This window comes from Camelus bactrianus, chromosome 9 (genome assembly GCF_048773025.1).
Source record: "Camelus bactrianus isolate YW-2024 breed Bactrian camel chromosome 9, ASM4877302v1, whole genome shotgun sequence".
Taxonomy (NCBI): domain Eukaryota; kingdom Metazoa; phylum Chordata; class Mammalia; order Artiodactyla; family Camelidae; genus Camelus; species Camelus bactrianus.
Window position 1 is genome coordinate 25,524,518 of NC_133547.1, and position 16,478 is coordinate 25,540,995.

The 16,478-nt window shown below is 46.2% G+C and overlaps 1 protein-coding gene across 3 annotated transcripts in view; it reads left to right on the forward strand.

The window, feature by feature from the left end:
• Positions 1–6,101: 6,101 nt before the first annotated feature.
• Positions 6,102–16,478, forward strand: part of LRRC8C (leucine rich repeat containing 8 VRAC subunit C) — a 68,515-nt gene continuing 58,138 nt past the window's right edge. For 2 of the 3 annotated variants that reach the window (XM_074369891.1, XM_074369892.1), the window contains exon 1: positions 6,494–6,746. The gene's annotated coding sequence lies outside the window, so the exon portion shown is untranslated. Of the gene's footprint in view, positions 6,230–6,493; positions 6,747–16,478 lie in introns of those variants that run through there. The other variant, XM_074369893.1, reaches the window with a different exon arrangement.

Genomic DNA, 16,478 nt, shown 5'->3' on the forward strand with positions numbered 1-16,478 from the left:
TACAGGAGGGGAGCGTGAGCTCAGAGAACGGGAGCCTGTGACGACAAGAGTGTCTCTCTGTCCTTTGCTCTGGAGGGAAATACTGTCTTTATTGTACTGGACAGAGGTATGCTTGTCCTTTGCTCCAGAGAGAGATACAACCTGTATCTCCAAAGGCTGCTCACTATACAAATATCTTCGAAAGTCTAGTCTGAAAGAAAGGGTGGTCAGTGTCTTGCTCACAAGATGTGCAGAAATACCAGAGACCTCTGGAGCGGTGTCTCTATCCTGTGCTGTCCCAATGAGTGCTCAGAACGGATGAGTTTGTCTTATACCAGCTTCAACTATTTCTAGAAGGATGCCTAGAGGCTAACAGAAATGTGTAAAGGCAAAGTAGTATTCCTCAGGGTAGAGACAAGGCTAACTGTTACCAGTGAGAATGGGCACTCTCTGTCTTATTAAAGACGACAGGCACTCTGTCGTGGCTGTTTTTAAGGAAAATGCCTGCAGATTGCACCTATCAAGAGGGCTTCCCTTGGCAGGCATTCATTAAATTAATTAATAGGGCCTGTAACTCCCTTCTCTTTCCAAGGGGGGAAAATCTTATGAAGGCTCTAAATCTTCAACTCTAGAATAAGAATTCAAATATTCTATTCTAAGAGATTTTATTCTCCTTGGAATGTTGATAGATGTGCCCAAGGAAATAGTTCCATGGGAAATGATGTTAGAGAAATGCTAGGTTCAGCAAAGTTAACAAGTATTTTTAAGGTAGGACTTCTCAGAACCCTAAGCATGTCAATATGCACTGTGAATCTCCAAGAGGGATACAGTACTCCCCCTAATGACTCTGACCACAGATCCCTGTCTCCCAGGGTTATCAAAGGTAGTGAACTACAGAACGCTACTTGGAAAGGCCTCAGTGGGGGGAAGGCTTTATCTCGCTGGCAGTGGATGGCGGAAGAGAAAGATGCTCAGGAAGACGTTGTCTGCCCAGCTCCAGACGCATTTCCCATAACAGCAGCGACGGGTGCCTTCCTGCACCTTTGATTACCTGTTGGTGATTATATCCATTACTGGCAAATCTAGAGAGGAAAAATATGTATCGTTTAAGATCAATGTGAAAAGTTTTAGCACTGAACAAGTCCTAAGAAATCACCTGCTCCAACCCCTTCATTTCAGATAAGGAGACTGAGGATCCAAAGATACAAAGAGGCATGTCCCAAGTCGCTAAGTTAGTCAACAGCAGAACTGCACCCGGAGTCCAGGCCTTATTAATCCCAGTGTGCGCTCTTTTCACTACCAGCAATGAAAGTGATTCTTAATGAGCATTCGCATTGACACTGAGAAGGCAAACCAGGCTTTCTTGTTGCTTTTTCCCCAGAGAGGTAAACAACATGAGTTTATTCAGGAAATTAACAAATGAGCTCCAAAAAGGCTCAAGAAAAAGTATCTTGTGTCAGTGCGGGAGGCAGTGTCAGAAGAGAGCGGCTAGGCACGGTTCTAGCATTTTCTAAGTATACAGAGCACTGTCCAGCAGACTTTCCCAGAGAGAGAGCCACGTGTATGTGAGCGACAAGCACGTCTTCAGTGTCACTACCTAATAAGGTTTCTTGGAGCCACGGAGCTTCATGCCTCAGTGAGAGAGCATTTCTTAGTCAAAGGTAAGGAGTAATTCCTTAGGCCTGAAATCAGGTGCTTTGTCAGGGCTGATGCCACTGAAATTTGAAGGAAGGCAATGTCAAACTGTGATCTGAGCTGTTCTAAGGCACATTCTATATGCATAATGTGATATGGTGTTAAGACTGAAAATGTTGAGTCCTGGGGGGAAAAACGAGTTACCTTCCTTAGAAGGTAAATCTTAATGTATTTCTTTTTAATAAATAAGGAAGCTCTAAACCTCTTAAGAGTGTTTCATTATCTTTAGAATAATCTACTTCATGGCTAGAGCCAGTCATTTGTAGACTTAATTAATGAGTTAACACGTGGAAAGTTCCTAGGTCAGTGGCTGTAAGCGCTCAATAAATGGTAGCAAGCAAATGAAATGTAGTAACAGTCACACCAGTGGTGTTTAGGCGCAGAAGGTCGCTCCTGAGAACGCCACACGCATGTTTCACTTTGAGTTTATACTACGCATCTACCACGTGAAAGTCACTTAGTAATCATTGGTCCATTTATACAGAGTTCTAAGAACAAGGCTCTTGGCCTGGTATATTTCATTTTGCCTAAAATCAGAGCCATAGACACTTCACGATCTTTCATTAAGTTTGCTTTCAGTCATAACAGACTTTTCAATTAAAGAGCAAGCTGTAAAGTCACCCCAGGAAGGCACATGTCGGGCATGAGTATACTATTGGGAAAAGCACAAATGAATGCAATTTCAGAAACTACTGAAAAAGGACATCATCAACCTAACTGAGGATGCTTGAAGGATACAATTTAAAAACAAAGATTCCTTTCCCATGTGACTGAGTAGTGGTTAGGCCTGAGATGCTCTGAAATAGACTCACCCGGGTCCAAACCCTGACTCTGCCACTCTTTGGTCAGGGGACCTTTAGTTAGTTCCTGGACTACAGCGTGCCTCAGCTTTCTCCTCTGCCACTAGGAGAGAGTAACACTGCCTGCTAGCGGATGGCGGTGGCGACCAGCTGAGACCATCCGTCTAAAGCTCACGCGTACGTAGCTCGTAGCACGTACCCAGCAAGTGCTGTTCATTGTTGTTATTTCCAAGGAATATCTCAGAATTTCTGTCTTTTGTGTGTATGTGTTGAGGGAGATGTATAAACTATACAGGACTGATTTTAGAATAACTTGACCCAAAGTTTTCTAGAAACCTATTTTTAAGTCCTCAGCACCACTACCCTCTCCTCTGGCACAGACCTTACTGCCACTTCAGGGTCAAGACCACATGTGACCAAATTGCCTCTTGGGCAACTTCCTGCTCACAGCGCATTTTCTAGGGAAGGTTTCCCCTGTCCTAGTATTTTTAATGGCACAGAGTCGAGACTTTCAAAACTGTTGCTCAAGGTGGATTTTATCTTGCAGCTATTAATTCAGAAAATGCTAATGGTTGCAACAGTGTTAAGAGCTGACACTTGAAACAACGTTTCCCATTAGCTCAGGATCCTTCCCACAAAGCCCAGAAACGGTCTGGGGAGCGGATGTGCACAGGGTGGGGAGAGAATGCCGGGCAAAATCCTGCTGGCGGTTCTAGTTTAGAGTTTAGATTCTACTTTCACTATTACTGGGCAGGATCAACTGACATCACATACAAAACAAAACAAGTATAGCAGGTTGGTCTTAAAGAATAAGCCCAGCATTGAGAAATCAAGGTTTACGCAGACACATATGCATAATACATGATTTTAGCGTAAACTATGAGCAATGGGGTTCAGGTCTTAGCGCCTACAGTTTAATACAAATTATACTGAAATTCAAAACCAGTACAAGAAATTGAAACATTTTAAAACTCATTCTTTCAAAATTTAATGCCAGGCTCTGTGCCGGGTGCTGATGTAGAAATGACTAAAGATGCAGAAGTGAAGCAAACGCACAGGGATAAGTGGCATGCTAAGTGCTGAAACAGAGCTTTGGAAAAACAGTGCTGCGGGAGCACAAGGAAGAGAGGGTCACATTTGCCTGGAGCCTGCAGAGCCCCACAGAGAAGGCGACTTCTGAAATAAGCCTTAAAGGAATGGTATAGGCTGGACTTTTCTCCTGTAACTAACTAGATCCTGTGATATAATCACCATTTGCACACCCGCCCCCAAAGGGGTTGCAGAAATTCTGTCTAAGCCTCCCTAGAACCTTAACAAAGAAGGTACTGCTATTCCGGCAGATAGATGGGGAGCGCAGGGTTCAAAGAGCAAGAAACTCCGCGTCATGCAGCTAGTGAGCGGCGAGCCCAGAATTTGAGCCCAGATCTACATCATTCCAAATTTCTTGCCGAGGTCAGGCGTGGCCCAGAAAGACCTACTCCTGCTCCTTGTTGTCAGCCAGCACATGGATAACTTGTAACTGTGTGGAGTCTAAGTGTGGGAACTCACCCTGGAAGCCACCCAGAATGCCAAACTTCGGCCTAAAGAACTGGGTACTGAGTGAAAGATCACGATGGTGGCTCCGGCCCAAGGCGCCCTCGCCTTTCTCTTAACTTCGACCACATTTAGTTCAAAACAGTTTATATGCTTCAAGCGCATGACAGATCCCCTCTCCCACGGTCCATCAATACCTTGAATCAGGCAATAAGCCTCATTCCTCTTTGAGACCCTCGGGGTCCAGCATTCACAGAAGCTGGCTGATTGATTGCTGATTTACCTCGTGCTTTACAGAAGGCTTGGTGAGCGTGCGTCTTGATTTCAGTTAGGTTGACTGAGGTGAGGTGACTAGACTTGAGGCTTACATTCTGTACAATAAGCAAAGGAGTCCTAAGCAGGGTGACATAGTGATTTTCAGACTTGCGCCTCTCAGACTTAAGTGTGCGTGGGACTCATCAGACTGCAAGCAGAACTGTCCAGTTCACCCTGCTACAAAGCAGGCACAGAGCAGACAAAAGTATTGCAATTTAAGCAGCCGTGGGGGGCGGGGTGGGGAGGGACTCAACCTGCAGGGATTCAGATCCATTTCCAAACCTCATTGCTGTTCCTGGTCCTTTTGTTCTCAAGTCAATGAACAGTAGTAGCAGGCACGACAGCTCCCATTTCCTGAGCACTTGTAACGTGCTCGGCCCTGTTCTTGGTGGTGTAAGAGCTTATTTGATTCTCACAGCACCCTGTCGTTTAATACTCATATTGCTGATGGGGAAAAAAAGTAGCCGTAACTTCCTTACACTTACACAGGAAGAGCGGGGATTATGCCCGGCTCACCTGAGTCCAAGCTCTCGGATCATGGTTCCCTGACAGCGGGTAGTGAGGGAGCATTTCAGGGATGCCGAAGCTTGAGGCGAGGATGCCAAGGGCACACGGAGGATGGAGGTGCACTCAGACAGCACCTGGAGAAGAGGGCCCTTCACAGGACGTGTGTACCCGTCGTACTCGCCTCACTGAGTGTTTACATCCAGGAAAGGTACTTAGGGCTGGAGCTACCTTAGGTACTACCTGGTGGCTTGCAAGGTACTTGCATTTTTTAGCAAATTGCTAGACAGCCTCTGCCTTTTCCCCAGGAACTTTCCCACCTACTGTCCAGAAGGAAGACCCTACCCTAGATGTGGCTGGTGGTAGGCTCATCTCCTAAGGCCCAAGAGGGTTTCGGGTAGTCTTCTGGGCCTCAGCAACAGCACTGGAATTGGAAAAAGGGTAGTGGTTTGTGGGAGGAACATGGGAAAAATCAGGTAAAAGCCCAAGAGAACAGCTTTTGGACAAATTTTCATTTTGGCTTGGAAATAAAAATGGGGTAAAGGAGACGCCTGCTTTCCTAAGGCTTTCTGTGTAAAAACAAACCAACTCGTGAAAGACAGTTGTCTACGTTGCTCTACTGGCATACACCCATCTTGTCCTGACTTCCAGGACAGAGCAACAGTTTAATTTGGGGTGCTCCTAAAAGAGTTAATAACGGTAAGCAATCCCCAAAGACCCCATATTACTTAGTTATCTTGTCTGTATACTTTTCCACTGGGCAGAAGATTTTCCATACGGATTACTGTCAGCTTTCAAGAAGGCAGAGTTCACTTTTTCATCCTGAAATTGGGTAGGGAAATCGGAGAAGACAAGCATGGTTCAGATCAATTTTTAAAAAGGTGGGGGAAGCCCTCTCCCGTACTCTTTAAACAACAGGTGGCTTTGACGTGCACGGTCACCTCCTTCACGCACAGTACGAAACTGCACGCGGAGCACTCAATTTCAGCACCCCCGGGCCTGCTGCCGAGAGATCCAGGAGCCGGGCTGTCGGGGTCCGGGAACGCCGGGGTTCCTGCGGGAGAGCAGGCTCGGGTGTCAGGGGGCTCGTGGGCTTTGTGGTCCAGGAACACTGGCTTTTGGCTTTGCCTTCCGAGTTCCTCAGTGTGCCCCACCACCCCCTCCCACCCTTCTGTTCCTAAGTGGGGGGAGGGTGATAACGGAGGGGTTTTCTCCATCCCGACTCCGGTCCTCGCGAGGAGTTCCCAGAAGGGCTATTTTTGGTGGCGGCTGCTCCCCGCTCCAGGGGAGGAGCCGCGGTCGCGTAGCGGCGCCGGGCGCGGGGAAGCCTCGGCCTCTCCGCGCGCCGCTGGGGATGGGGGCAGGTACCGGGCCCAGCCGCCTCCCCGCGCAGAGGCCGCCAGGTGGGCGTCTCGCTGGCGGGGGCGGCCCCGCCGGGGAGCGGCGGGAGGTCTCCCTCCTCGCCCTGAAGGAAGCCCCCGGAGGCGGGCGGCGGGCGGCGGGCGGCGGCCGCGGCGCGGGGTGGTCTCCGCAGGGGAGGAAGTTCCCGGGCCCGGCGGCCTGCGTCACAGCGGGCCGGCGGGCGGCGCGGCGACCCCGGGGTCGGGCGCTGGGCGGCGCTGGCGGCCGCTGGCCGGGCTGCGCGCGGGGCGGCGCTGGAGGCGGCTCCGTCCGCGACCGGGGAGGCGGAGGGGAGGAGGGCTGCGGGGCCGGGGCGTTAGCTGCGTCCCGGCTCGGAGCCCGCGAAGAGGACTAGGAGGAGGGCGCCGCCGTGGCCGCGGCCGCAGTGCTCCGGCAGCGACGAGCCATGAGCAGCGGCCCCGCGGGCGACCCCGCTGTCGCTGGCCGCCGCTGAGCGCGGCCGGGGGACAGCTCGCCGCTCCCCAGCAGCCTCCGCTGCCGGCACCCTCGCGCCCGGAGGTAAGGGCGGGGACCGCGCAGGGATGGGGCGGAGAGGGGCGGCCCGCCGAGGACCCAGGGCTTGGTCCGCTAGGTGCGCCGGAGCCGAGACTCGCCCCGCCTCGTTCGCGCCCCTGCCTTCTCCCGGCTTTCGGGCAGGCGGAACGTGGTCCCGGGAGCCATCCGCTGCTGGGGCTCGGGGACCCGCCAACCCTACCCAACCCACCCCACGCCAGCCCCAGCGTCGGGCGAGGGTCCCCAGTCTGGCGCCAAGCGCAGCGCGGCGGGTTCTGCTTGGAGAGGAGGTGGTGGATGGGACCAGGCGGAAACGGGGCCACTCTGGGGGCGATGGCCGTTCTTTCCGACCTTAAAGCCCCCCGAGACCCCAGGGCCTGCCCCTTCTGGTCTGCTCTCCCCTTGCCGCCCCCGAGCCCCTGAAGTTGGCACTTGTGGGGAGAGAAAGGAATTGGAAGGTCTCCGAAGAGGGCGGTATGTGCTCCCTGGCAGGACCCGAGGGGAGAGAGGGTTTCGCCGGATCGCGCGGGCCCCACGGCCAGGTGCCCAGGCCGGCCGCTGAGGCCAGGACCGCTGCCTCGGACCCGAACGCGGCCGCACCGGCCTTTCCCTTTCCGGCTGGCTCTCAGCAACGAGCTGGTTAGGGATGCAGTTAGCAGCTCAGGAGCCTTGGGATGTGCTCTGCGGGCGCTGACTCCTTTCTCTTCGCCCTCGGCCGGGTCTTCCCTCCCCCACCCCACGCCCGCCAGGGTACATCCATTCCGGCCGCTTCGAGACCTCGCCCGTGCCCAGCGTCTAGTGCTCAGACGCTACCCACATCCCAGGACAGAATTTCAGAGGCTTAGGGCCAAACTTCGCTTTTAAATTCTTTTTAAGCTTGTGAAACTCCCAACAAACCAGTTAGGAAGCACTTTCAAGTGCCCATCCTCCTTAAAGTAAAAAAAAAAATAAGAACCAATCACCCCGTGTGGGAGGCCGGCGCTGGGCGGAGGGAGGCTTGAATGACTTGTTTCTTGCAGCTTCTGGGGGAGGAACAGGTGAAGGGAATGGCAGTCGCACACTTCTTCCAGGCCCTCCATAGTGTAGGAGATGCAGCCGCGTTTCCGGGCAGGTGTGTGGTGGGTTCCTAAGGCTGCGCGAGGCTTCTTCACGGACAGGTCATTAAGATGCCATCCAGGTGAAAGAGGAGGACAAGTGGTCACCTCTTGGGTGGCACAACACTGAAAAATCGCCAGAGCAAATTAGCTTTATATGTTTTCCCATTACCTTTCTTTATTGTTTTAATGATTTATGTAAACCCCAAATGTAAGCTGAACTTCACAAAATTTGCTCAGGTTCATAAACCGTGTGTGGGGTATGTGGACATAGGTAACAGATTAGACGTATACAACTCTCATCTGGATATTTGCATTTCTGTGACTTGCTTCAATAGGGACGACCAGGGATGTAACCCTGATTTGCTTTCCTTGAGTGATTAAATACTCTCTTTAGGTCAGTTTGTTCGCTTTTGAGGGAGAGGTGGGGAGCAGCTTTGCAAAGATGGGTACCTCTGTGGTTCACATAATAGACTGACCACAGATAAGGCCCACTGACCCAACCATCAGATCAGAGATAGCGAGCATGTTTAACAGCTTTCTTTTTAATGAAATTATCAGAGCGGTTGTTAATGATACTAATTTCTTATTTTTCAGATTGACTAGGCACGTAATGGAATGCTTTTTTAGAAGGGAATGCTTTAAATTAAAAAAAAATTTAGGAACTGTAAGAGAAAAGAATGAATGATTTTTCACTTATATGACATTTATCTTTTAAAAACAATACAAATTCACAATATTTTAAACTCCAAAGTATCAAATTTTTATCAAATTGTTATGGTTTTTTAATAGTCTGTAGTATTTTTAAGTTGTAGTTACCAATAACTTTATAATAAGGCCCAGGTTTAAAGAGAAATAGGGTAGAAACTCATCCTTATTTTGCCAAGCATTGTGTTAATAATTTAACGTGTTGCATCACTATAAAACAGTCTTGTTGCTCTAGGGGCCTCACACACATTATCTCAGAATCTGACAACAGCCCCTGAAGGTAGATGGCCAGCCGTTCACACTCATGGAAGAGGGAGGCTCAAAGTTTGTGACGTACCCAAGACGGTGCAGCTAAGTTAGTGCCCCTTTGGCCTTAATCACTTACTTTTCTGTCATCCAAAGTTGCTTCTTTTTTCTTTCCTACATAAATTTTTTGTTAACTTGTCACGACAGTATGAGGAAATGGAGGTCAAGGAAGTAAAGTCGCCCGGCTAGGGTTTCCATGTGACGAGTGAACAGCAGGATTCAAATTTGGAGTCAGCGCCATCTGCTTCCCAAACCCCCATTCTTCCCGCTGAGCTCTATTAAATTACTGATTCAGGGCTTAACCAAATGAACATTTCACTTGTGCCCATCAGCGGCCCTCACCCGCACGACGCCGCCGCCTCGCGGGCTGCAGCACACTCTCCCAAAGACCTGATGCTCAGTGCCTGGAGCACTGGCTGTATCTCCAGGGCTGGGTCGCTCATGAAAGCATATTGCAACCAAGGAGGTGACATCGCTGTGCGGGTATCTTTGAATTCCCTTCATTTCTCTTAAAATATAAGTCATTCTAGATTGGCACGGGGTAACTGCACAGTACAAGTGCCAACTAACTGAACTTCTCTGAGCCCCACTCTCTTTGTGTGTATCGTGTGTGTATCATTGAAGCCCTCCCAGCCGGACTGTCGTGTGGGTTAAGTGCAGCGACGAGGACAGCTCCTGTCGCCTGGGAGGTGCTTCATAGACGGCAGGACCACTGTATTCTAGCACTGGTGAAGTTTCTGCTTCATTTTACGTTTGTTTCTTAACCCTTTTACTTGTTTATTTATTTTTAGGGTTTGCTTTTGGGGGGAGATGAGGTTTATTTGTTCATGTGCTCATTGTAACGGAGGCACCGTGCATGCTACGCACACACTCTGTCCCTGAGATGTGCCCCCTTCGTTTTATATCTGTGTGTTTTACACACATGCAGCCATTAGTCAGCGCTGTCAGTGATTCACTCTTTATACAAAGGTCTTATCTGGTTTTAGCATCTTTAATGTGTGAATCACTCTTTTTTTATGGTCTTGACTTAAAAGCATTTATTCACCTTATGTAGTGTTTCCTTTGTTCCACTCTGCACATTGTTTAGAATATTATTAGCCATATTTCAATGGGTTGGAATTTGTATTTTTTGGCAAAGACGCTTTCCTGTTTTCTGCCTCTCCTGATAGCTCAGCCTTGCTTATCACTCAGAGCACCATGACAATCCAGGTATCTCCCCACCACACACCTCCCCCTTAACTGAGCCTCCACCAGCTGGAATTCTGCCTCTCCTTCAAGGCCCAGCCTAAATGCTACCTCCTTCCTGAGCCCATAGACCTTCCCTTTAAAATTATTGTCGGTTCACTTATAATTCAAACAACATGTACCCCTAATACTTTTATTTATTTATTTATTTTTTACTTTTTCCGTTATTTGCTCAGGTAATATTCTACAATAGACTGTAAACTCTTTGAGGACAGGGACATTTTTCTATTTCTTCATATTCTTTGCTTTGTATGAAACATAGATGGCTTCAGTTTCCTGAATGAAGGATGAGTCAGATGTTTAGAGAGAGGTTCTTGCAATAATCAGGAAAGATGCCCAGGTTGCTTGTCTCTGTTACATGATGGCTTGTGGTGCCTCCCTCTTTTTTTCTGGGACTTGTTCCTCCCAGCCTTCTTTGCCCATTTAACTGGCATTTAATTTACTGGCAGGCCGCAGTTCCTAAACAAAGCCTTGGCCATTAGGTACCATGTGGGATAGCTATGTTTCATTGATAAATTGTTCCCGTGGTGGTATAATAACCTCATTAGGTTGCAAATATATTGATCACGTCAACAGTATTTGAGTAGTTTAACATTTTAGATGGGGTAACGGTCCAGATGGATTTCGTTAATTGGGAATATAATTTACCTGAGGGAAAGGAATGCAGGTTTCCCTGCTCGCCCTAATTCGAGTTCCTACAGAAACTTACCTAAGCTGAAACGGCTTAAAGAAGCAGTTAACCTTAGGGCACGTCTTACTAATGGATGCACAAAATAAACGGAGAAAAAGCACAGGTACTGTCGGAGTTACGGGGCTTGATGCTGGGAGGGGAGGGAGCCAGGCCCTGCCACTCTTGCGGCTGCTCTTGCTGTGCTCTGGGTGCGCGCTGCCTCTCTGTACCTGCTCCCTGCAAAACCAGTGCCGGACACGGCTTTTTGCCTTTGCCTTTCTTTGTAAAAGCAAAAATCCTTTTGGATTTCTTTCAGTCAGTGAGAGCAGGTACCAAATGTGGGTCTTTCATAAAAGTGAAATGGTGTAAGGGGCGCTTTTGAAAAGCGAGGATACCTGCACCTGCCTTAGAGAGAAGGTCGAGGTAATAGGCAAAGAGGGTCTCGACCTCTTTGGTGGAAGATAAGACCAACCTTGGCACAGTACGGACAGCACAACCAGAAGTGACCTCGTGAGAGAGTCAGCACAGGGAGAAGACCCAGGCAGTCTCACCACAGATAGGAGACAGAAGAAAATAAACAGGAGGAGGGAGAAGACGTGGAGCAGGACTGGGACACTGTGTGCAGCTGCTAGAGGTGGGTCCTTCCCAGACCGCAGAACTAGGACAGGGAGGGTGGGGTCAGATGGGCAGAGAGGGGAGAGGTTAGTGCAGCCTCAGACATCTGGAATGTTAACATATTCCTGTTTGTTCCCAGCGCTTGGGCAGGAGGGGTTCTTAGAGCTTTGCTTCAAATAGATAGTTTGGCAGGAATACATTGAAAATTTCCTGGAAGTATTAAAAGGTAGAGAATTACTAAGCTCTTTTCCAATCCCAGGCGTGAAACAAACAGAAATAACCTGGCCTATCTACGTGGAAGGGTAACACACCATCACAAGTTCTGTGAGTGAATCTGAGACCCTTTGCTGGGGTTGGATGAGTGTCCCTTTAAAGTATGATTCGACAGCCTCTGAGTGGCAGTCAGGGGAGAAATGGTTGTATTCAGAGAATGAACAGAGCTAAGAAGAGAAAAGAGAAGACAGGCAAAATTCAAAAATCAGTTTTAAGAAAAATAATTTAGAGCTTAGAGAAATAACTGAAAATGCCCCCCGATGACTGAAGCATTTTGGGTCAGAGGAATCCAGGAGAGGGATATGCTCTTCCAAGAACCCTTCTAAGAACTCAGAGGGACAGGTGCTCAGCCCACGCTGGGGCGGGGCGGGGAGGAAGAGCAAGGCCGGCGGTGGGATAAACACGCCCCGGGCCCGGCGGGAGTGAGGGGCGCATCTTAGCCTTTAGTTCACTGTTGCCGTCCCTCCCCTCCTTTTTCAGATACGTTGTAACGCCACAGACACTCTGTGTATCTGTTTGTGTGCTGTTACCTGTTGGCAGGCTACACACCGGAAGATTCTTTTACCCTCCTCCCCCTCCGACCCAATTTTTGACGGAGACAAGATTGCCCCCCTATTGAGAATACATGATGTAGCATGATTCTAGATTGTGTTTGAAAATCACAAAAGAGCCATATGGAACTAAAAGACATGAAGGATAGTCAATATGTATGTATATATGAATGCAGATGATACCTTCATTAACAAATTATCTGCAATTAGATTGCCCTTTTTTTTCCTTTATAAAAAAGCAACTTCATTGGATCTTAAACTGAAATACATTTGTAAAAACTATGGAGCTTTCAATTGTCCCAGTTTCACCATGGCAAGATTGTTAAATTCACAAAGTTATCCAAAGCCTCCTCTACCTGCAGTCTTTTGTTTCTGGGATGGGAAGCCCTCCCCAAATTTTAAATGCTCAACATCTTTCATTTACTCACTTCTGTTATGCTGGGAAGGCTCTGATAATAACCATTCATTCTTGTGACAGGTCAATTATTCATGAGTATAAATTACTTTGTATTCATTAGAGGGTTTGCATTTTAAGCTAGTTATTTATAATTATGAAACACTGTGTTCCCTATCAACGAGATTTTAGCTCATAACAAGTAGTTGTTGGGGAGGGTGGGGCTTCTGAGATCATTCTTAGCTTCTCACATGCGGGTCCCTGCTCCAGTCCCCCAGGGAGTGTTAGCCCGGGCTTCTGGTGTCCCCTCTCGGAGCTGTAAGGGTTTAGAAGAGCTTGGCTTCCTTTTGCATTGGTTTCCTTCAGCATTTGGAGGCTGTCATCCTTGGCATGCTCCCTTCCCCCCAAAATCCTCTTCTCCTCCAGCTTTACTTTAACCATATTGCTCTTTTCCCTTTCCTTTACCCTCAAACCTCCAGAAATATCTTTATTTTTCAGCATTTTTTCTGTTTGATTTTACCTGCAGTGAAAGTCTCATAGAGATGGAGGCCATCCAGGACATAACCGTCTTGTTTACTTCTGTATCCACAGCCCCTGCCCAGTGCCCGGGCAGAGCCACTCACGAAAGAGTTGTGCAATAAATATTTAATGACGTATTTTACAGTAAAGTTTCTAACCTACCGTCTTAGAGTGTATCCATTTCCCCTTCTATTATTTTACATTCTAGAAATGAAATTTGAGAGTGTAATTAGAAGTTATCCTTCTTAATAGGGTCATGACATACCTGCATAGAAATATTTCTATATATAGTTGGAAATTAGGAGCAAGTATTATATAAAATACGAAGTCAGGACATCAAAATAAACCCCAGATAAAAGTCACTAAATAAGTTAAGTATATGAAAACTCATGGGTTCTGTGTTCTTCCTGTATACATGAAGAACTTATCAAATCAATAAAAGTTAGTTAACTACTTTATCAAATACCTTAGAGAGTTACAAAAATTAGAAACAAGTTCAAATATCTTTGTTTAATGGGAAAGTTATAACCTATAAATCCAACTTCTGAAAAAAATGCTGTAGGGGATTATTTAGCTAACAACACCTTGACTTTTTAAAAAAGCTGTGAGAATAGCTTCATTAGGAAGACACGGTCAGGCCAATTTGTATTATCCCCTTTGACGTTAGCAGGGTCCAGGGCAGTGTCCTTATCAGCAAAGTCAGGAGACGCTGTGCAGCACACAGAGCATCGTTCTGGCTCATGCCCAGCCGTGTGGGTCCCTGCAGCCAGAACGTGGCTGAAGCTGAGGAGAGCCGCGGGTGGTGTGTCTAGGGTTCGGATCTGAGCTGAGTGTTTGAGCATCTCACCTAAGGATCTGGATGGCGTAACATGTATCTGATGTTTCTGTGAGTGGCCCCATGATGGACAGAGCAGCAAAGTGCCAAAGCAAGGACTGGGCATGAACTTGACAAAATAAAAAAAAAAAAAAATGAAAGGAAATTGTCATAACTGAGCAATGAAATTCACTTGAGGGAAGTATAGGGTTATACCTGAAGAAAAACAAATGAGCCAACTGTACAAATATGCTACATTTTTGTCTGCTTTGGGTCCATTTCTGTATCACCAGTGTTTAGAGCAGTACCTAGTACGTAGCAAAGGATCAGTAAATATTTGTTGAATGAATAGATGAATGAAGTGCAAGATGGAGAAAGACTAACTCTATGCCATTAGGGTAAAAGTTAAATGGACCCTGAGGAGATGGCAGTGGATAGCTAGTAGACTGAAGAGGCTTTATGAAACGTTTTTGGAAAGATCATTTATAAATATGTGTTAAAGGTTTATTTTATTTTTAGTCTTACATGTAAGAGAAAAGACTTCTGGTAGGTCGGTTAAAAAATTCATCCTTACCAGGGATATTTTATAAGCATAGTGGATAATTAGGTATCATTGTTAGACTAGATAAAAAAATGTGGGTTTGAGGTCACTAGACTCTTGGCTAACAGCTAGTGGTTAGCTGATTAGCTCCAAGGACAAGCCTCATCCTCATTCAGCATCATACAGGAGGCTAGCTGGTGCAAGAGGATGAAAAAATATTGGACTTGAAGGTTGGTAAGGAAGAAGTAAAAGTCTCTCTCCTTACAGACTTTGTGTTTGAAATTAGGATTCCATATCTTAAGGAATCTACAAAGCAACAACTACAGATAAATGCCACACTAATCTCTAACTGACAGGTGGGTATTTAAAATTTATGAACAAAATCTTAGAAGTAAATCTGCTGACAGTCACTATTTCAGTCAGCCCTTGTACCTGAATTTGAACATGATTTTACTTATCCTGAAAGGGTATCTAATGACATTATCACAATTAACAACATTTTACCTATCAACTCTTTTTTTTTTTGTTTGAGAGCTTTCCCCATAATGTGACTGCAATAAACAGAACAGCCTACTGTTGACCTAATTAAGAAATTTAAGGAGCAAATAAATTAAAACTAATTATCTCTAGCATCTCTTTTTCTTGTGAGTGCCACATCCTGGCTTACGGGAGAGGGAGCAAACCCTTGGTGCTACCTAGAGGCTGTCTAGTATGTCTCAGACATGTTTTGGGTGATAGAAAACTGCTCCTTTTTTAATTGCTCCAAATTTGAAACGATCTCAAAGCAACATTTTAAAATGTTGTCAGATAAGAATACTGGCGCCCAGTGATAAGAGAAGGCCATGCTGGCGGCCGGCTTGTTACCCACAATGAATTATAAAATGTGTAAGAAATCTCAGCATTTTAATTCTCTACAGGCCAGAAATCTCTTACTATTTTTGCTTTCAATTATTTATAATTTTGAAATACTGAAAAGCAGCACAAAAGCAGGAAGGCTAATTGCCCCTCTGAAAGAACACACTTGGTTTGGGTGAGTGAAAAAGTACCTTTCGTCAACTAGGCAGAATATATGGAAAGTAAATAATTTTGCAGCCTCATATTGAGAAAAGACCATCTCAAAACCATTTTTTCCTTAGTTGCAGTTATCTGTTCTGATAAGGTAATAAAAATAGTTCGTTTTGTCTCATTGCATGTTATCTATCATACAAGTCACATAAGCTAAGCGGTGGTGGGTGGTGGTATTTAAAGGGTTGGACCGTAGCTTTTAAAATAAAGTTAACTTTATCAACATAAGACAACGATTATAGTCTTCTTTAATATTATGAAGGACAAATTATGTTTATGTTTAGATATGATGCGTAGGTTAAAACTATCATATGATAGTATTTGCCAAAGATTACTCACTAATTATCTGATTTTAATATTAGCCCTAGGTCTTAATATTAATTATCTTGAATTACAATTTACATTGCCACTTAAGAATCATATAATCATAGTTCATATTGAAAACATACCAGGGGAATATGACACTCCATGGTTTCACATCGCTGCAGCAGCACAACAGCCGTCAGGTAAACTGGCACTAGTTCCAATCAGTGTTGCTGAACATTTCTACAAAGACGTACATTTTTAGTGTAAGTAATTATCTAACTAATGAGACACATATAAGGATTAAAACAGGCATCCTGTCGGAGAACAGATCAGCCAGGCATGAACTAAAATCCTTGGTAACAGCTTTACTGAGGTATAATTTACATACTATACCATTTATTTGATTAAAGTGTGTAATTTATTGGTTTTTGGTATAATTACAGAATTATGCAACTGTTATAATCTATTTTAGAATATTTTCATCACCCCTCCCCCCCAAAAAAAAGCCTGCACCCATGAGCTGTCACTCTCTACCATACCCTCCTCTCCTCCCAAGCTCTGGGTAGCCACTAATCTAGCCCCTGTCTCTAAATATTTGCCTATTCTGGACACTTCGTATAAATGGTGTCATAAAGTA